The following is a 22,911-nucleotide window of genomic DNA, read 5'->3' on the forward strand; positions in this document are numbered from 1 at the left end:
CCTCCCCCGGATTGAGAGGCGGTTATTGGATACCAATGAAGACTCCTAAGCCATTGCACAACTTATCAAAGGTAGTCCCTGCCGCCCATGCTGCAGCGGAGCCGCTATCGCTTGCAAATTGTACATGTGTGAACAATCTCGTTTTTGCTGCCATCTTCCACTTTTTCATTTCCCTGGGGCATTTCTTGCAGAAAGAAATACAAATATCTGCATTTCAGTTGATAGAGTGCCAGCAGTAAAGTCATTTCGAGAAACAGATTACGGTATGTTGCTGTTCCCTTCAGTAAGGAAGTGTGGTGGGTGCGGGAGGGGAGGGGAGAGAAGAAGAGGTTTAAAAATATACATCATATTACTGGTGCTGTGGACATCACGGGTAGGAAATGATGCAAAGCACGGAGTGGAGATTCCTCTTATCCAGGGGAATGTTTCAGCATTAAATTAATTCCCCCCTCCTCATGCCTTTTTAATGGGAAAAAGCTTTCGGCTCTTGGGCAAGCATAACAGGCACCCATTTGCATTTAGATGAAGCCATTTGAAAAAAGCTGGAGCTTGTTCAGAGGCCTGGGATCATTTTTGACAATTGAATCCATATAGCCTAATGAGCCGGCTTGTCTGCTAGTCTGGGACGGGACCCCAATGTGAGACCAGTTCTCATGACCCGAACGTGTGTGGAGACCACGGCTCCCTGCTCCTCTCGCGATAGGAACTGCCTGTTTAAACCCAAGAGTGTGTTCATATTGAAGCAGCTAAATGTTCACCAGAGACATAAGAATGTAACTTGAGCCTGCTGGATCGGGCCAAAGACCCACCCAAGTGGGGCCAAGCAGATGCTCATAGGGGCCAAGCAGATGCCTGTGGACAGGCCTTCTTTTCAGCCAGAACTCAGTTCCGGCACCTCTCAGGAGGGTGCCACTGTTATTCTAAGAGAACAAGGGAGGTGTTCATGGGGAGTTCTACCACCTCTTTTTCTCGAAAAATAGCACTGGATGTGGGAAGCCTGCAAGCAGGATCTGAGCACAAGAGCACTCCCTGCGGGGTCCAACTCTGAGGGCCTTCTGGCAGTTCCCTCCCTGTGAGAAGCGAGGTTACAGGGAACCAGGCAGAGGTCCTTCTCGGTAGTGGCACCTGCCCTGTGGAATGCCCTCCCATCAGATGTCAAGGAAATAGACAACTATCTTACTTTTAAAAGACATCTGAAGGCAGCTCTGTTTAGGGAAATTTTTAATGTTTGATGTTTTATCACATTATTATTATTATTATTATTATTATTATTATTATTATTATTATTATTATTATTATGTTTGGGAGCCACCCAGTGTGCCGGGGGAAACCTAGCCAAATGGGTGGGGTATAAATAAATAAATAAATATTTTTCAGCAACTGGTATTCAAAAGTGTTATTCCTCTGAGGCAGAGCACAGCCATCACTTTATGCTCAGTTGATGGATTGCTGATGCCCCGTCCTTCGAAAAACATCTGTACCTGTCTCATCCCCCTCTGTGCACAACTTCATGCTGCTGCCTGCCAGTGTCTGCCTGATGCTGCCTGCCCATGCCTAGTATCTCAAGCCTAATAAAAAGGAAAGAGAGAGAAAAAAACACCAGTGTGGTGTAGTGGTTAAGAGCGGTAGACTCGTAATCTGGGGAACCGGGTTCGTGTCTCCACTCCTCCACATGCAGCTGCTGGGTGACCTTGGGCTAGTCACACTTCTTTGAAGTCTCTCAGCCCCACTCACCTCACAGAGTGTTTGTTGTGGGGGAGGAAGGGAAAGGAGAATGTTAGCCGCTTTGAGACTCCTTCGGGTAGTGATAAAGCGGGATATCAAATCCAAACTCCTCTTCTTCTTCTTCTTCTTCTTCTTCTTCTTCTTCTTCTTCTTCTTCTTCTTCATCATCATCTCAGATGTTTTTCAAAATCTTGATGGAAGGAACACATCAAACACAGGAGCATGAGAACTGGCATGACTGAGAACTATTTTAAATAGTTTTTTTTTTAAAGGTATGAAAACCTGTGGAACTGCCCGTCTGAAATTTGGCATGGTTAACCCCCTCTGTAGGGGCTACCACATCTCCAAAGCCCCTCTGTGGGAACAGAAACCAAGTAAGCTATGGTGGCGCTGTGGGTTAAACCACAGAGCCCAGGGCTTGCTGATCAGAAGGTCGGCGGTTTGAATCCCTGTGACGGGGTGAGATCCCGTTGTTTGGTCCCTTCTCCTGCCCACCTAGCAGTTTGAAAGCAATTCAAAGTGCAAGTAGATAAATAGGTACCGCTCTGGCGGGAAGGTAAACGGCATTTCCATGCGCTCCTCTGGTTCACAAGAAGCGGCTTGGTCATGCTGGCCACATGACCCGGAAGCTTTATGCCGGCTCCCTCGGCCATTAACACAAGATGAGCGCCGCAACCCCAGAGTCAGACACGACTGGACCTAATGGTCAGGGGTCCCTTTACCTTTAAGCTATGGTCATGTTGGTTTTTCAATGCAAGTCAATGAGATTTCCAAAGAGTTGTAATTATCAGGTAGCAACCTGGCTTTGGATCCGGGAGGGAGCAGAACAAGTCCAACCCAGATTCATAAATTGTAGGTGGCATCTTGTATTGTGGGGGTGTCTGTGCACAACCTTACTTTTCAGCATAAATGTTAGATTTGAATAATAATGGAGCAGTGCTTAACTTTCGATTCATACATAGTTTTGTTAATGGTGAAATCTGTTTAACATGAGTTTAAAACTAAAAGCCCATAATGGTTATTTGAAACATTTTTTTTATTAAAAAAAAAACCTGTATTGCTATAAGGATTCATTAATATTTTTAAGGATTTTGAATGGCTGCTTTAAGCAGAAGTATATTGCACAAATTGAATTTAGGCTGTTGGTGACTATTTTTAAAATGAATATTCACAGACCCTTCAGCATGAAATTAAATCTAGTTACGCTCAATGACTCTGGTGTATTTGAAGGGAAGATTCTCCCCTCTGCAATGGGAGATATTAAATTGAAATCAGCTTCATCTTTTAATCATTTGGCTGGGATATTACAATCTTATAAGGTTGAGGCAGGGTATATATCAACATCTGGCACCCCAATCAAGCATTTTTTTTTATATTTAAAAGTCTGCTCTGCCCTGTACTTCATGAACAATTTTGACTACTAATAACAGGGTCAGTCAGTCAGTTTATTGTGTTTTAGCAAACAGCCAATATACACATATAAAAAAATAACAATAACAATAGTAGTAGTAGTAGTAGTGTTTTGCATTTTTACTTCTTAACCTTTAAAGCAGGCATAGGCAAACTTGGCCCTCCAGATGTTTTGGGACTACAATTCCCATCATCCCTGACCACTGGTCCTGTTAGCTAGGGATGATGGGAGTTGTAGTCCCAAAACATCTGGAGGGCTGAGTTTGCCTATGCCTGCTTTAAAGGATACATCATTTCCCATACCTCCTTTAAATTTTGTAGCATGGATCTGTAACAGGGTTTGAATAAGGAGTTGTCAGACCATAGTAAGTTCAAGGTGGTATTTTGGTGTATAAAGCCCTATACACATTGAGAAATATACAGTGGTGCCCCGCTAGACGAATGCCTCACTAGACGAAAAACTCGCTAGACGAAGGAATTCGTCTAGCAGAAGGCTGCTGCGCAAGACAAATTTGTCTATGGGGCTGCCACGCAAGACGGATTTTTTTTTCACCTAGCGAAAACCACGGTTTGCATTGCCGCTTCGCTAGTCGAAAAACCCGCTAGGTGAAAATACTCGCAGAACGAATTATTTTCGTCCAGCGGGGCACCACTGTATTGTTATGAGCTTGTTAGGTGCCGGAGTGTTAAAACAGGGGTCAGCAACCTTTTTCAGCCGTGGGCCGGTCCACCGTCCCTCAGACCATGTGGTGGGCCAGACTATATTTTGGAAAAAATAATGAACGAATTCCTATATCCCACAAATAACCCAGAGAGGCATTTTAAATAAAAGCACACATTCTGCTCATGTAAAAACACCAGGTAGGCCCCACAAATAACCCAGAGATGCATTTTAAATAAAAGGACACATTCTACTCATGTAAAAACACGCTGATTCCCAGACTGTGCCAGTGTGGTGTAGTGGTTAAGAGCGGTAGACTCGTAATCTGGTGAACCAGGTTCGCGTCTCCGCTCCTCCACATGCAGCTGCTGGGTGACCTTGGGCTAGTCACACTTCTTTGAAGTCTCTCAGCCCCACTCACCTCACAGAGTGTTTGTTGTGGGGGAGGAAGGGAAAGGAGAATGCTAGCCGCTTTGAGACTCCTTCGGGTAGTGATAAAGCGGGATATCAAATCCAAACTCTTCTACTCATGTAAAAACACGCCGATTCCCGGACCGTCCGTGGGACAGATTGCGCTGCAATTGGGCTGCATCTGACCCACGGGCCTTAGGTTGCCTACTCCTGTGTTAAAATATAAGCCAGTCTAGCTTCCTCATGAGGTGATCGCCTGGGAGATGGGCCATTAAGTGAAGAAAGGAAAGTTGATGAGCCATTAAGAGATTGCATCTGAACTGGAATTGTTTTAAAACTGTTTTAATTGTTTTATCATTCGTCTGTTTGCTGCCCTGGGTTCCTGTGGGAGGAAGGGTGGGATTTAAACTTATTATTTCATTTTACTTTTAATTTGTATACCACCTTTCGATATTACCATACACAAGGCAGTTCACAGCAACAAAATATACAACAAAGAACACACACCTTATAATAATCTGATCCAATACAGAAAGACATAAGAAAGCATAATTTTGACTTAATGTTCAACTATCTATTAGAATATAATAGCACACAACAAAATCAACTCGCAAAACATCAGCAAAAAATAAACAGCAATTCACTCTTAACAATTGCAATAAATAATTACTAAACTATCATCAATAAAAATAACTGCAAGTCGTAACGCATAAAATACCAAAACCATGTAAAAGGATCAGACTGAGAAACAAACACACACAATTTATAATTTTTTAAAAATACATAAATAAAACATTTTGTTGCGCCCTGTGCTTATACTTTACATCCCAGTTAGTGATGGGCAGACCTTCATCGCTCGATTCGTGATTGACATGATACAACATGTTTTGCTAAAACATCTCCCCAGCTGCCCATATGCTGCTGGGGCAGGGTCAATGCACTTGTATATGAAGCCCTGAAAAACTTGGGACCAGGAGACCTTAAAACACCTCTGAGCCCTTATAACTCAGCTTCATTAACACGATCACTCAGACCAACGCTGCTAGCTTCCACCTATCTTACAGAGGCCTGGCTGGCCTCCACCAGAAGTTGAGCATCTTGTGTCGCCAGACCCATGCTGTGGACTACTCTTCCAGCTGAGGTTCACCAGGTAAACTTGCTTTTGATTTTCTGGCAATGTTGGAAGACTTTTAAGCAAACAGGCCTATGCACCTTCTAATTTTTTTTGTTTTTTTGGATGAGCCGGTCATTTTAACCATTTTGAACTGTTTTTTTTTTTTAAATAGTATTTCATATTTGATTGTATATATTGCTGTACACCTATCCATTCTCAAGGAAATCGGCCCTGAGTGCTCACTAGAAGGACAGATCCTGAAGTTGAGGCTCCAGTACTTTGGCCACCTCATGAGAAGAGAAGACTCCCTAGAAAAGACCTTGGTGTTGGGAAAGATGGAGGGCACAAGGAGAAGGGGACGACAGAGGATGAGATGGTTGGACAGTGTTCTCGAAGCTACTAACATGAGTTTGGCCAAACTGCGGGAGGCAGTGAAGGATAGGCCTGCCTGGCGTGCTCTGGTCCATGGGGTCACAAAGAGTCGGACACGACTGAACGACTGAACAACATCAACAACATTGCTGTACACCATCATGTTAAATTGTGGTGAATCGGCACACTATTACTTTTGTAATGGAAATCAAAGTAAATAAATAATCATACTCTTCCCCAAGAATTCCCCCAGGTAGCTCAGAGGTTTGCACACAATTACAGGTTAAGTTGAGGGGAAGCACCAGTTCTGGAGCATTGAAGATGAAAAGCGAAATTAAAGGTGATGCGTTCTGGTGCAAGCACACCCTTAGATGCGCAAATGTCCTATGTTTACTCTTCCCATTGGAGCAGCATCCCATTGAAATTACACCTGTGTATATGTGAAGCTGCATCCGTCGTAGAGGAAAAGAGGCGGGTTTGTTTGTGTGCGTGTAGAACTGTCTCCAGACAGACCAATATATTCTGTTGACAGTCTTTACATAGCTCCTTTCCCCCCCTGCTCTCTCTGAAGACAACCCACCCTTGAGGTCTAGGCAACAAGACGGCATGTCCTGTGATCTATTACCGAAACTTTGAAATACAAATGCCGTCTGTAATCTTTCCCCATGATGTACTCTGCAAAGAGTTGTCACCCCGGTGATGAAGTGTGGCATGGAAATGGGCTTCCTTTGAAATATATCACGGGAGCAATGGCACATTGAAATATACGTGTGACCTGCTCGGGCTCTAGGCACAGGAACTGGTGCACAATGCCTAGCAGGGGGAAATACGTCAATCAAAGATCTTCCCTACAGACAGAAGGGCAAGGCAAAAGTCAGAGGCATTTTGATGCAATGGTGTAAATGTGGGATAAACGAGGCACAGTGGCAGCAATGTGCTCACCCCAGGAAGGAATGATTACATCCATTCAATACTGCGACACTAAAACCTCCCTGCCCTAAATCTCTGAAGTGGTAGCAAAATGATAGCACAAAGTAATTGGCATGCATTTGGAGGGAGTGGTCACAGGTTAACGAGAAACAGGGGTATAAGAAGGCATTGATTTCTGCTGCACTCCATGTTCTGTGCATGCATGCAGTCCTGTTCCCACACCACTGTAGTTTGGCTTCTGACAAAGTGACGTTATTCACTTCGCTGTCCATTATAGCAGAATTAATGTAACGTAATCAAGTACATTGACATTATGATATCCTACCCCATTCATTTCAATGCAAACGGAAGGCATTGAGAGCTGGGGGAAAGAATGTCTTCAATTGCGTACATATCAATTGCAGCAGCATGGGACAAATAACTGGACACCCACAAATCCCACTCCAGTTTCTGTTTTCATTGGAAGATCATGGCACCTCTGGGTAAAAAGGATTCCAGGTAGCAGGGCTAGGAAAGATCCCTGTCTAGGATCCTGCAAAAGCCATGCTGCCTGACAGAGAGAGGTCAGGGGTATTGTGGAGGAATTTTGTGGAGGTCAAGATTTAGTCTTGACTCTGCACTATGTTGGAAATTTGGGTGCAACTATGCTATCTGAGGGCAAATCATAGAATTGTAAAGCTGGAAGGGACCCCAACGGTCGAACCCCCTGCTATGCAGGAAGCTCAACCAAAGCATCCATGACAGATGGCCATCCAACCTCAGCTTAAAAACCTCCAAGGATGGTGAGTCCACAACCTCCAGAGGGAGTCCATTCCACTGTCAAACAGGTAGGAAACACCCTACCTGTAAATGTTTGGCAGAAACTATTCCTGCCCATTTTCAGATGTCTTCTGAAAACTGCACAGTTTAGACAGGGCTTCACAATATGTTTTTTCTTTTCTTTAAACCAACCAGTATCTACTGAGTTTTTATTAACATTTTTATATATGTTTTACAGATAATAGATATTTATAGATGGGTTTTATTGCATTTTATAGGTTGTAAGCCACCTTGTTATATTTGATGAAAGAGCAGATTATACATTTTAAAATAAATTATTAGGAATGAATTGCATGACGGTAGATCTGATTGAACTTAACGGAACTTACTTCTGAGAAGGCATGCATAAGATTGCACTGTAAATATCAATTCATCAAGCTTTTAATAATAATAATAATAATAATAATAATAATAATAATAATAATTCTTTTATTCTGCTTCATGGTTGGGCTGCCATACAGTCGAAGCCCTTTCACGCAGGGAACAAAAAGAGTTTGCTTTCCGTATTAGGATATTAAGGGAATAGAGAGAGGAAGCATTTTGCAAATCTTTAAAGGATTTGGAAATCCCTTTCCTGCTATTTCTAGAAATCAGTGGCAATATGTGTGGATTTACCTCCATTAATAGCTTATGCATTGTTGGCCTGCTCAACCTGAAAGGGCACCATGTGACAGATTCCTGCATATTTCAAAAACAGGGCGATATATTTGTGTGTGCGCTTGAAACTGGCCACACAATATCCTTCAAACTGGGTTACAGGCTCCATTGAGTACAGGCTAAAGCGGAAACTTACCCAAAGCAGAATTCAGCTTGGATGTTGTAGTTGTAGCAAATCAGTGGACACATGGCCCTGACATTCTAGCTTGCTGGACAGGCTCTGGTGGATTGAGAGGATGAGACCAATAGTGGGTCCATCGGTCAAGAAGGTGGTTTTTTGCACATGCTGTAGAGGGAAGTGACAGTTGGATGGGTTTCGTCAGCCTGGGAAGGTACCCCATCTAAGAAAAGAAAAACTGATATGAAACCACTGCTGCCCTGCGGGAAATCTCTAGGAGAAGAAAAGGAGTGGAGTCCCTAAGGCAGTTGGATGGCATCTTGTATGCCTCCTTCTGGCAACTCCTGTTGCCAAATATATTGTTTTTCTTTTCTTTGGACCACATTGGTAAGGCTGAGAGAGGCATTGTGTCGCCTGGGTAGCCCAGGACCTCCATACACACTGCCCTGGCTTGTGCCCCAGGGAGGTCACTTCAGTGCTGCCAACACAGCAAAAACATTAATGTATTTGATTTTTGTTGGAAGCCGCCCAGAGTGGCTGGGGAAATCCAGCCAGATGGGCGGGGTACAAATAATAAATATTATTATTATTATTATTATTATTATTATTTGGGAGGCAGAAGTTATGAGTTTTAAGCTCAACCTGATTGGCATGAGGTGTAATTGCTACAAGTTGCCCTTGACATTGGGAGAGATCATCATGTCTCACTGGTCAGATACTGCCTGCCTTAACCAGGCAGCCCCCCAGTCAATAAAGTGCAGACCCACCACCACCCACCTGCTTCAATGGGTGCTGGCAGCTAAGAGTATTAGTCAACAAGTAGACCAAACTATTGCACAAGGCAAACAAAAAGAAATAAAGAAACCTTCTTGTGTCTTTGTTGTTGTTCAGTCATTCAGTCGTGTCCGACTCTTCGTGACCCCATGGACCAGAGCACGCCAGGCACGCCTATCTTTCACTGCCTCCCGCAGTTTGGCCAAATTCATGCTAGTTGCTTCGAGAACACTGTCCAACCATCTCATCCTCTGTCGTCCCCTTCTCCTTGTGCCCTCCATCTTTCCCAACATCAGGGTCTTTTCTAGGGAGTCTTGTCTTGTCTTGTCTTGTCTTGTCTTGTCTTGTCTTGTCTTGTCTTGTCTTCTCTTCTCTTCTCTTCTCTTCTCTTCTCTTCTCTTCTCTTCTCTTCTCTTCTTGTGTCTAGCAATCTGGAATGTCAGGGCCATGTGCCCTGGCTTGTCCACTGATTTGCTGCAGGTCAACAACTCATGGAAGATGGCTATAATCGATGGTGAGCTGAGAATGCTCAACAGTGATGTTGCCACTCTGCAGGAGACCAGACTCGCTTCAAATGAGAGCCTCTGAGAGATGAACTACACCTTTTTTTCTGGCAAGGAGAGCATCCAGAACGATGTAGTCATGGTGCAGGCTCCACAGTGAGGACCTCTCTTCTGTCTGTGATAGAACTACTGACCGAGGTCTCAGAATGCTTGCCTTCAGTCCACTTCTCAACCAGCTCTGGTCCCAGAGACAATCAGTCGGGCCGTGTATTCATAGCAGTGGCCAGAGGAGAAATGATTGCTGGGAGGAGCACAGAAAAAGAAACTGCATGGTACACCCGCATCAACACCACTGGACATCTTCATTTGCCTCAGGTGCAACAAAACTGGTCAATATCCGTCTCTACAGCCACAGCTGGCACTGTAACTCTCCAGTGGTTTGACTTCACCCCCAAAGGTGCACTCTTCCATTGTCTACTGAGACAGACGGGTGCTACTCATTACTTGTACACATGGTAAAGCACATAACTATTTTTTTTTAGTTTTGGTCATAATGGGAAATCAGTTCCATTTCTCTGGTCTGGTCAAAGAATCTTGGGCAGACTGATGTCTCCTCTTGCTTTCCAGTTGAGGCAGAACCCTCACGGATCTGCTCCTGAGTGAAATATGACACATAATTTATTTTTGCCACTTTGATATATTTCGCTGTGACTTCTGTAGTAGCCCAGAGGGAGGAGACCCTTCCATGTTCCATCCAATTATGTTAAATGTACTTCAACATCCCATGCCTGACATTATCTCTTCTTTCCAAAGGAGAGAATAGCTCTTTATCGGCGCTAGGGCACATCTCTCATTAAGACATCATTTGCCTCTCTCCAGTGGTGCAGAAACAGTGAGTCTATGGGATGTCCTAATAAGGTACAATAATGGGAGATAGGTAGGAAAGGATTAACAAGGTCCCTATATTACACTTTCCGCAGGTCTGTCAGGCCTGCTTCCCTGGAAACACTTAGTACTCATGATTCACATGTATTTCATTGGTTTTGAAAGGAACATCTGTGTCTCAGTCTAATGTTCAGCAGCTATATTTGATGGAATGTCTATAATGGGTTGCTATTATTCACCATTTTGAGAAGATGTGTTATTTATTGTGTTGGTTTGAACTTCTCTGTTTCGTCAGTGTCTACCGGGAGAGGGTGAGGTTACAGGTTACATGTTGTATTTGCTAAATTTTGATAAAGAGTTTGGAATTAATTGGTTGTTGATTATTTAATACGGTTTATATTTTCTATTATCACTTAGGAACATCAAACACTGCCTTATACTGAATGATACCCCCCGGTCCATCTAGTTCAGTATTCTCTACACTGACTGGCAGCAGTTATCTGGAGTTTCAGACAGCTCACCTAGAGATGTTGAGGATTGAACCTTAGTCCTTCTGAATGCAAGTCCTTCTTCTTGCTCAACACTTAGAGCTTAATTTGATTTTTCTTTTATTTTGTACTATTGTGGCTTGTGATATTGTCAAACCCCATCACTTTCATCATCTATCCGAGAACCACATGAGAACTTGGAGAAAAGTCCTATACTTTCAGAGTTCAAAGAGAGTAAGCAGAAACACTCCCCTCCTCTCTCGCACACACACAAAACAGGGAAGACTTGATCCCGCAGACCTAAGAAGAAGAACATTAGAAGAGCTCATCCAGTCCAGCACTCTATTCTCACAGTGCCCAACCATATGTCCCAAAGGGAAGCCCACAAACAGAACCTAGAGCACAACAATCTTCTCCCCATCTGAAATCCCCACCAACTGTCATTCAGAAACATACTACCTTCGACAGTAGAAGTAGAACATAGTCATCATGGCTAGTAGGTTCAGGCAAAGAAGTATGGCACAACTTGTCCCACCACCCTCCAGTTCTTCCAAGATCTCCCCCATGACCGTAGTGACAGAGGTTGTGGTATGCCTGTGTAGAAGCTCAGGACTAAAGCCACAGTACTCATCTGGGACCTCAAAGCTATACCCATGGGGATGAAGTCATGCTCGTGTGCTCCTCATGTACCCTGGACCAGGGCCCCAGTGGCATGTCAGTAAAGAAGCGGGCAGCAGAGTCAGTTATAAAACAGCTCAGTTGAGGCCTATTCAGTCTTGAAGCAAATCATTCTCCTTCCTTGCCAGATAGTTTCTTGTTATCTAGTGTACCTCACCATTGGCGGACTGCTTTATTCTCTGGTCTAGTTGCCATATCTCCTTTGTGTGTGGGTAGTCTGCAAAGTTTTGGGAAGATTAGCTCCCTTTCTCCAGTTTTTCCTTAACTGACACCTATCAGGATGGTGCCCCCTGTCCTCTCTTCTTTTCTTCTCTCCACAGCCTGACTTTATTTATGTCCATTGTGGAAAGGTGAGGAGCCAGGGAGCCAGTGCCCAGGTGCCTACCATGCCGAGGCAACTCCCATCTGGCTTGCAGACATGGACCTTTGAACCGAAATAAAGTTATCTTCTCCTCCTCCACCACTGCCTCTTCTGCAGCAGGACCTTCCACATTTTAGGAACATAGGAAGCAGCCTTATACTACGTCAGGCCATTGGTCCGTCAAGCGCAGTATTGCCTACACTGACTGGCAGCTGTTCTCCAGTGTTTCAGGCAGGAAACATTTACAGTCCTACCTGAAGATTGAACCTGGGACTTTTCTGCATGCAGATATGGACCTACAAGTGAGTTTCAACAGCTTCTCTAGGCTGTGTCAATGATCTTCCTCACCACAGGGGTTCTGGGGTGGTAAATGAAATAAAGGTAGCAAATATTTGGATCTGTCCAGACTCTATGCGATGTATTATCACTTAGATAAGCACAGAGGCCACTTGTGACTCACCATCACTCTCTGAATGTTTGACGATATGTCTGACATTACCTTTGGTGACCTTTCCAATATTGCTGGTGCACTGCTGAGCTTGTGGCTCGCAAGGAATTCAAATTAAATTTGCTCAGGAAAAGAAGAAAAGAAAAACAATGATGTGGCTGTAGTAGGGGAGGCCTGTTGCTTTATTTGGATGTTCCCATTGTCATCCTCATGTAAACTGGAGCTCTTGATTAGCTAGCCTAATCAACTCTCTGTGTTGCCACTAACAAAAATGGTGGCTTGGGACACTCTGGAGACAGGCTAACTCACATGGGTAAAATCCACTCCAGAGTGTCCCAAGCTGCCATTTTTGTTACTGGCAGAGCCCCTCCTCCCCATATAGGTTCAATCCCCAGCTTATTTACTTAAAATGATAAGGTAACTAGTGATATGAAAAACACCTGCAAGACACGCCAGAGAATGGCTGTCCATTCAGTACTGGGTTACCTAAACAAATATCATTCCCTCACATAAGACAGCTTCCTTGTCCTGTTCTAGCACAATGCTGGATCCCATACAGCAGGGGTCAGCAAACTTTTTCAGCAGGGGGCCAGTCCACTGTCCCTCAGAACCTGTGGGGGGCCGGACTATATTTTGAAAAAAAATTATGAACGAATTCCTATATCCCACAAATAACCCAGAGATGCATTTTAAATAAAAGCACACATTCTGCTCATGTAAAAACACCAGGCAGGCCCCACAAATAACCCAGAGATGCATTTTAAATAAAAGGACACATTCTACTCATGTAAAAACACACTGATTCCCGGACTGTGCCAGTGTGGTGTAGTGGTTAAGAGTGGTATACTTGTAATCTAGGGAACCAGGTTCGCGTCTCCACTCCTCCACATGCAGCTGCTGGGTGACCTTGGGCTAGTAACACTTCTCTGAAGTCTCTCAGCCCCACTCACCTCACAGAGTGTTTGTTGTGGGGGAGGAAGGGAAAGGAGAATGTTAGCTGCTTTGAGACTCCTTCAGGTAGTGAAAAGCGGGGTATCAAATCCAAACTCTTCTTCCTGGTATGCCCCATGGAGGACCTTAAGGTCCACAAATAACAACACTTTGGAGGTCCCGAGCCGCAAGGTGGTTAGATTGGTCTCAACTAGGGCCAGGGCCTTTTCAGTACTGGCCCCCAACTTGGTGGAACGCTCTGTCACAAGAGACCAGGGCCCTGCGGGATTTGACATCTTTCTGCAGGTCCTGCAGGATGGAGCTGTTCTGCCTGCCCTTTGGTTTGGACTCAGTCTGACCCTTATGTTTCCCTCCCCTTATGGTTTTGATTTATGGGCTACTACTAAAATGAGGCTGCGTTTTAAAATGTATTTTAACCCATATTTTAGCCCGTATTTTAATTAACCTTTTTTTTCTTTTTCTCTTACGTTTTATTGTAATTTTATTGGTGTTAGCCACCCTGACCCTGGTTTTGGCCAGGGAGGGCGGGATATAAATTATCATTATTATTATTATTATTATTATTATTATTATTATCATCATCATCATCATCATTTATTTTCTTTTGTGATAGTCCTAACCTGCTGAGATAACCCACCCATCTGACTGGCACCTTTTCCTTTCTAACTCAGAACTTGCAATAAATTTCTGTAACCCACATCTTGAGCTCTGTGTGGATAGTAAAGGAAGAGGCAGGGGGAAATCCAAATGATAAATAAATGAACCCTGAGATGCCACAGTATGGCCCCAGCACATACATTCATGCCAAGCTGGCGATTGTTTTATTTATAGGCCATAATTTCTCTACATCTGAGCAAGGTGAAGTGCAGATTGTCATGGCAGATGGGTGGAATCAGCAGGAGAGATCTCAGCTGTTGGCACAAATTACAATTGCTCAAACTACTCTATTAGAGGAGTAAATGTCTGGATAGTTGAAGAAGGAGTACAAAACCTATGGCCTCCAACATTTTGTTGTTGTTGTTCAGTCATTCAGTCGTGTCCGACTCTTCGTGACCCCATGGACCAGAGCACGCCAGGCACCCCTATCCTCCACTGCCTCCCGCAGTTTGGCCAAACTCATGCTAGTCGCTTCGAGAACACTGTCCAATCATCTCATCTTCTGTCGTCCCCTTCTCCTTGTGCCCTCTATCTTTCCCAACATCAGGGTCTTTTCTAGGGAGTCTTCTCTTCTCATGAGGTGGCCAAAGTACTGGAGTCTCAACTTCAGGATCTGCCCTTCCAGTGAGCACTCAGGGCTGATTTCTTTGAGAATGGATAGGTTTGATCTTCTTGCAGTCCATGGGACTCTCAAGAGTCTCCTCCAGCACCATAATTCAAAAGCATCAATTCTTTGGCGATCAGCCTTCTTTATGGTCCAGCTCTCACTTCCATACATCACTACTGGTAAAAGTAGTAATGTATACATTACTACTGTTACTATTACTATTACTATTACTATTGCTATTACTATTACTATTCCATACATTACTACTGGCCTCCAACATAGGTATGGGCAAATGTGTAAAGTTGAGCACTGTTACTGTGGATATTACTGTTGGAATTATTTACGTTTATTGCTTTATTTTTAATAACTCAAATAAGTGCTGGATCAGACCAAAGAGGGTTGCCTTTGGTCCATCATTTTCACAACGCAATGCACAAAATGTTTGTATCCTGCAATTGGGGTTAGGTTGGAAAAGACAATCAAGTTACTGGCGACTCCTAATATGTTTGCATCAACGATGTTTTTAGAAGCATTGACTTGCCCGGTTGATTTTTGTGGTCCATATTTTCAGCTCTCTTTTCGATTTATGATCAAATTAAACAAAGTGAGGAACAAAAATTCAGCCCTGTTGGCCACCTGTCTTTGCTGGATATCAAGAAAAATGGGAAGCTGTCAGACTCCCAAATGTGCCAAACCCTGGGGAAAAATTAATACGTTTCACTTGACATTTACTTAATTTTCCAAAATTCTTCAGTACTGTTATAAATAATCATAATAAAAAAACCCAGCATGGAAGCATTGTTAGCGGTATTTATTTTCATTTGCTTGATGATTTATGAGTTTGTCTGGAGAATTTTTCGTATTATACAGTGTTTCTCTCGCTCTCTTTCACACATGCATGCCCATCACAATACATACCTTGCCCTAGTAAAGGAGAAAATTCGGACAGTGGAGCAGAAGCTAGATAATATTGACCTGGAGAACATAGAAAAAATTGGATCTAGGCAGAGAAGTGTGGAAGAGTCTCTCGCGTTTCTGCAACTACAACAGAGGGAAGGAAACATCCGTCTCAGGGCCTTACCAGAATTGGAGGAAGGAAGCCTAAAGGACTATATCGTAACTCAATTTTCAACATTTTGGCATCTGAAAGAAGAAGACGTCTCAGCACTCATAGTGAAGGCCTTCAGATTTGGCACAAAAGGAAAGAAAAGCTCCAAGACGGTGAGTGACTGTCTTATTGTGTTGAATAACAGATACCAAAGAGATTACATCTTGGACCTGCACTACAAGAACAATCTAGTGGTACAGCAGAACAGGGTTGTGCTTTTTAAAGACATCCCCAAATTTTTCCTGGATAAAAGAGCATCCTATAACGACCTAACAACTGAGCTAAGAAGAAGAAATATCTCCTTTAGCTGGGAATTTCCAGAAGGACTGACTTTTATGTTCAAAGAAAAAAGAATCAGGATAAGATCTCCGGCTGATAAGCAAAAGTTTCTAGACAAACATTTGGAAGACTTCAAGGGTTCTGCTTTGGACCCAGCGTATATGTACCGACTACCTGGGGTGTTTCCACCTCCAGGGATACCAGGAGAGCTTCCACCACCAGGAACAGGAGACCCAAGAGATTCAGAAAAAGATAAGAAAGACCTAGCTACAGGAGGATCAGATTAAGGACTCAAAATGGCTCTAAAATTGATGACATGGAATGTTCGGGGATTAAACCAGAGACCAAAGAGACACAGAGTGTTTCATAGTTTGGAAAAAAAGAATCTAGACATAATATGTCTACAGGAGACCCATGTGGTTCGACGACATAGAAGAATTTTACAAAACAAAAAACTAGGCCAAGAATTTATATCATCGGATAAAGTCAAGAAGAGAGGAGTGGTAATATACGCAAAAGAGAAATACAGCCCAAGACAGCTATTTAAAGATGAAGAAGGGAGGTACATTGCAATTGAAATTAAAGTACAAGGCGAAAAATTCCTGATTCTGGGACTTTATGCACCCAACGATAGTAAGTCAATTTTTTATAAAAAGATCCATGATCTGCTGTTGGAATATTTGGATTACAAAATAATATGCCTTGGAGATTTTAATGGGGCAGTTTCCACATTAATGGATAGATCTCAGAGGACTAAATTAACAAACGAAGGGAAACTGCCAAAGACTTTTTTCGAAATGGTTGACAACTTAAATTTGGTGGATGCTTGGAGGTTAAGAAATCCTATGGAAACAGAGGCAACTTTTTTTAGTGAACCTCAGCAGTCATGGTCGAGAATAGATTACATTTGGATATCGAATGAATTGACACCGAAATTATGTAAAGCAGAAATTGGCCCTAAAACATATTCAGACCATAATCCTGTACAAGCAAATCTAAAACTAATTTCCAAGGACTCTTTTAGATGGAGAATGGATGATACCCTGATGAGAGATACCAAGCTAGTAGAAAGGGCAGAAAAAAAGATGAAGGAGTATTTCCAATTTAATTTAAATTCGGAGGTGGAAAAGAGGACTGTTTGGGATGCAAGCAAGGCAGTAATGAGAGGGTTCCTGATAAGTGAAAAGGCAAAAAAGAAGAGACAACAAAACGCAGAAATGGAAAGACTTTTGAAATTAATCCAAGGGAAAGAGAAAGAATTAAGAGGACACCCTAAGAACCAAAAAATACAAAAAGAAATAAAATACTTGCAATCCCAATACGCAAAAATCATAAATCAAGATATTGAATGGAAGATCAAAATGATGAAACAGAGATCCTTCGAGTCAGCAAATAAATGTGGAAAACTACTAGCTTGGCAATTAAAGAAAAGACAAAAAGCAAATATCATCAACAACTTGGTAGTAAATGGAAAGATGGTGGAGAATCCAGAGGAAATTAGATGGCATTTTCAAAGGTTTTACAAACAACTGTACAAGGAGGAGAAGATAGATGAAATAGAGATTGACCAATTCCTGGAGAAAAATGGATTGCAGAAAGTCCCAGAAGATAAAACAAGAATACTCAACCACCCTATTTCGACACAAGAGATTGAAGAAGCAATTAATAATATGCAGATAGGAAAGGCCCCAGGACCAGATGGTCTGACTGCAAAATTTTACAAATGTTTGAAAGATTGGCTATCACAGCCTTTAAAAGAAGTTTGCAACAAAATACTAGAAGGAGATAGGGCACCAGAGACATGGAAAGAGGCCTATATCACACTGATCCCGAAACCAGATACAGATAAGACTAATATGAAAAATTACCGTCCAATTTCTTTGTTAAACGTGGATTATAAGATTTTTGCGAATGTCATGGCTACAAGATTAAAAAGAGTGCTTAAGGAATATATACACAAAGATCAAGCAGGTTTTTTACCAGGTAGACAACTAAACAACAATACTAGAATTGTCGTGGACATTTTAGAGAAACTGGAAAAAAACATAAATATAGACGCAGCACTGATGTTTATAGATGCAGAAAAAGCCTTTGACAATATTTCTTGGACATTTATGAAGAAAAATCTGGAAAGAATGGCAGTTGGACAACGATTTTTGAACGGCATTAATGCCATTTACACAGAACAAAAAGCAAAAATTATAATCAACAGTGTGATATCGGAGGAGATTAGAGTGGAAAAAGGAACAAGACAAGGGTGCCCTATCTCCCCTTTATTATTCATTACGTTCCTGGAGGTTCTTCTAAATATGTTACGAAAAGAGAACCAGATCAAAGGAATAAGGGTGGGAGAGAAGGAATACAAGGTACGTGCCTTTGCAGATGACTTAATGTTATCCCTACAAGACCCTGAAAGTAGTGTCCCCAAAGCATTGGAATTAATTGAGAAGTATGGGCAGGTAGCTGGCTTCAAACTTAACAAACAGAAGACCAAAGTGTTGACTAAAAATATGAAAACAGAACAAATACAAGAGCTACAAGAATCGACTGGCCTCAATTTTGCTAAGAAAGTAAAATATCTAGGGATCAATCTCACTACAAAAAACTTGAACCTGTATAAGGACAATTATGAGAAGCTGTGGACCGAGATAAAAAAGGACTTAGAGATATGGACAAGATTGAAACTCTCACTGATGGGCAGAATAGCTGCGGTGAAGATGAATGTCTTACCAAGGATGCTGTTTTTATTTCAAGCCATTCCAATTTTAGATAAGTTGGATTGTTTTAAAACATGGCAAAAGGACCTATCAAAATTTATATGGCAGGGAAAAAAGCCTAGAATTAAATTTAAGATTTTAACGGACTCTAAAGAGAGAGGAGGCTTTGCTCTGCCGGACTTAAGGATTTATTTCGAAGCGGCGGCCTTTTGCTGGTTGAAAGATTGGTTTAAATTGGAAAATACAGACGTTTTAGATTTGGAAGGCTTTGATAACATGTTTGGCTGGCACGCATATCTTTGGTATGACAAGGCTAAGGTTCACAAGACTTTTAAAAATCATATTGTTAGAAAAGCCTTGTACCAGGTTTGGGTGAGATATAAAGACTTGTTAGAGAGAAAGACTCCTAGATGGATTTCACCGGTGGAGGCCAAGGCTTATAAGAGACCTAATATGTCTGCAAGATGGTTAAGATATGCAGATATATTGCAGCAAGAAGGTGAATTGTTTAAATTGAAAGGTTATGATCAGGTAAAAAGCGAGGTCACCGACTGGCTGCAATATCATCAAATTCATGAGATTTTCAAAGCAGACAAGAAGATTGGTTTTCAAGTCGAAAAATCAAAACTGGAAACAGAGCTAATAGAACCGAACTCAAAAAATCTTTCCAAAATGTATAACTTGTTGCTAGAGTGGCATACGAAGGATGAAATGGTTAAATCAACAATGATAGACTGGGCAAGGGATGTGGGACATAATATTATGTTAGAGGACTGGGAAAGACTGTGGAAGGAAGGTATCAAATTTACAGCTTGTAATAATTTAAGAGAAAATATTATGAAAATGTTATATAGATGGTACTTAACACCAGTCAAGATTGCTAAGATGAACCCGTCAATGACCAACTTGTGTTGGAAGTGCAAATCAGTGGAAGGTACCTTTTATCATATGTGGTGGACATGCCCAAGGGTCAAAGCCTTCTGGGACAAGATTTACAATGAACTCAAAAAGGTAATGAAAATTACCTTTAGTAAGAAACCAGAGGCTTTCCTTTTGAGCATGACCAACGAACAGATACCCAGTCGAGATAGAGTATTTTTTATGTATGCCACAACAGCAGCTAGAATTTTACTGGCAAGAAACTGGAAGGGTGAAGAGATTCCAACGGTGGAAGAATGGCAGATGAAGTTAATGGATTTTATGGAGCTTGCTGAACTGACCGCGAGAATCCGAGACCAGAGGGAGGAGAAGGTGTCGAAGGATTGGAAGAAATTTAAGGATTATTTAGTTAATGGTGTAAAACTGAATATCTGAGCAGAATTAGCTATTGAACAGGCTTTAGCTAGATAAATCTAAGTTAATGATCTGGTAAGAATTTTATAATATAAGATATAAATAAGAATGTCTGAAGATTTGGAGAATGGATTAAGAACTATGTTTTTAGTAAAGGAATCTAAGGACAAATAAGATGGTTAATAGTTATGAAAGTAGATATATAGCTACCTAAAGTATATTGGAATAACAATGCAGTGGAGGGGGTGGGGGAAGTCCCACCTATGCTTAGAAGATAAAATAAGAATGAGATAAAGATTAGTGTTTAGACAGGTTTGTATGTGTTTTTCTTATGTTTAGTGTGTTATTGTTTGATTTGTTTATTGTTTACTGTATTTTGTATTTTTAGTGTATTGGTGTATGTTTTGTTTTCTTTATATATGCATATAAAAATTTTTTTTTTTTAAAAAAAAAAACAATACATACCTTGCCCACCAGATATGAGGTCGGCTAAAGCACCTCAAGCATTTCTCCATTTAGAAACAAAAGTCTATTAATGTGAAGGTGATTTAGGAACGCACCCAAAATTCTCATCTGAATTTTTCAGCAGGTTTCTCGAACTCCAAATAACTGTTCCATTAGGAGCAGTTCTCAACTATTATGTTGTGTTTGTTTGTTTGTTTGTTGGTTTTTTAAAAAATCACCAACAAAAACTGATTTGTAAAAATGGAAAAATACAAGAGAGACATTGCAATACCTTTGTAAATCAAGAAATTCTTTAATATTTTTTTTTTTTTTTAAATCAGAGTGTTGAAAAAGTTGCACCATGCATGTGCGGATTGCTGTAATCTTGGGTTCATTCATGTCTTTTACAGCTCTACATTACCAGTGGTTTTGTGTGCATTGATAAACATCAGAAACACAAATTTGATGTGATTGTACAAGCAGTTCCACTATTTTTGTATTTGCACCTTTGAGGGGTGTGTGTTTGTGTGTGTGGTGTTTCACCAGTGTGAAAGCACATGTGTGTACTCCTCCAGACAACCTGGAGCATTTATCCCTATTTGCCTGCATAAAACTTACACAGAGGTTAGACTATATCAAGCCCTTATTACACATTCATCCAGATGTTGTCATTACTGCACATTCATTCTGATTTGCTTATAGGGCAGTTGTATGATAATGAGCATTCATCTTGATTATGCATGTAGGGTATTTCCACATCTTCCTGTTAGTCATTCATTCATCTCCATACCTGTCATCCATCCCAATTTGACTGGGACATCCTGGAAGCCATCCCAGCTTCTGACTGGATCCCGGAATGTCTCGTTTTCAGTGCTGTTCTCTCTGGTGAGTCGGCGAGAGCTCAGCACTGAAAGATGTGTATCTTTCACGGAAAAGAAGGCGGCTGAGCTGGAGTCCATGGGGGGGAGCTAGCTGCTGGTGGTGCAGGCCAGGCTGTCCCGCCAGGTCCAAATGCCAAGCCTCCTCCACCTGACACCATCCCTCCTGGAGGAGGAGGAGAAGATGACATAGATGATGATGATGATGGTGAAGAGGAGGAGAAGTTGGAGGTGTTCTTCTGGCACTTGCTGAGAGAGCTTGATAGGAAGACATTCTTCACGGAACAGAATAACAGTTCCTGGAAACTTTAAAAAGCATTCCAGAAGTTTCTTCAATGTGTCGGCTTAATTGGTGTCAGCTGGAGATGCAATTAAAAGGAGGAAATTGAGTTTGCAATTTGAGGCACGAGGAGAGCACACATACGCTGTCAGTATGCGCATGCTTACAGTTAGTTTGGATGTATGGTAAAAGCTTGCTGCTGATACTATGAGTTTGCGGTAACGGGACTGTTTAGTACTAGACTGAAAGTATACTATGCCGAAGAGAGGAAGAAAGACTCTAAATAGCTTGTAGATAGTAGTAACTGAAAATGCTTGTATAACCAAATGCTTGCATAAAGTAATTCTTGAAAGGGCATTCAGGTGTGACTACAGTTCTTGTCGCCTGACGACAGGGAAGCTCTGCTACACAATTTGGGAAGCGGTTAAGGTCAGTAACCTCTAATAGAGCTGCTGCCACGGGAGTGTGGTACCAAAAGATTTGTGCCCTGATTTTAACTGGTGGAATCTTGGAGGGTACGCACCTCATGCTTTTCAATGCGTTCTCCTGCCACTTTCCTAACTATAGAAAGGCTGGTTCACGTTCAAGGTTGGGTTTTCTGGTCTCTTTAATCACAAAGCCAGCCCCCCCCCAGTCAATTTCTCTTGCACATTCTTTCGATAGGCGAAAAAGGTGGGTGGCCCAAATCCTTCTTTGCAGAGTGCAGAGCTAAACTATGGAATCCTCTCCTCCATGCGGCAGTGATGGTGAGCAAGCTGGATGGCTTTTAAAGAGGATTAGACTGGGCATAGGCAAACTCTGGCCCTCCAGATGTTTGGGACTACAATTCCCATCGTCCCTAGCTAACAGGACCAGTGGTCAGGGATGATGGGAATTGTAGTCCCAAACATCTGGAGGGCTGGAGTTTGCCTATGCCTGGATTAGACCAGTCCTTGGAGGAGAAGGCTATCCGTGGTTACGAACAGTTGCAGGTTGTATGCTCTTGAATACCAGGGAGTCCTTTTGCACTCAGGTCATGCAAGTGGGCTCCCCATAGGTATCTGATATGGAACAGTATGCTAGAATAGATAAGCCTTAAGTCTGATCCAGCAGGGCGCTTCTTATGTACTTAAGGGGATTAGACAATTTTGCAGAGCCATGGTGCCAATGTTCTACAGTGGTACCTCGGCTTACGAATTTAATCCGTTCCGAATGCACATTCGTAGGTCGAAAAATTCGTAGGTCGAAAAAAGCGATTTCCCCATAGGAATGCATTGGAAATGAAAAATTCGGAAAAATTCATACGTCGAGTAAACCGCATCTAAAATTCGTAAGTCGGGTAAACCCCATCTAAAACTGCCAAT

This window comes from Lacerta agilis, chromosome 15 (genome assembly GCF_009819535.1).
Source record: "Lacerta agilis isolate rLacAgi1 chromosome 15, rLacAgi1.pri, whole genome shotgun sequence".
Classification (NCBI taxonomy): domain Eukaryota; kingdom Metazoa; phylum Chordata; class Lepidosauria; order Squamata; family Lacertidae; genus Lacerta; species Lacerta agilis.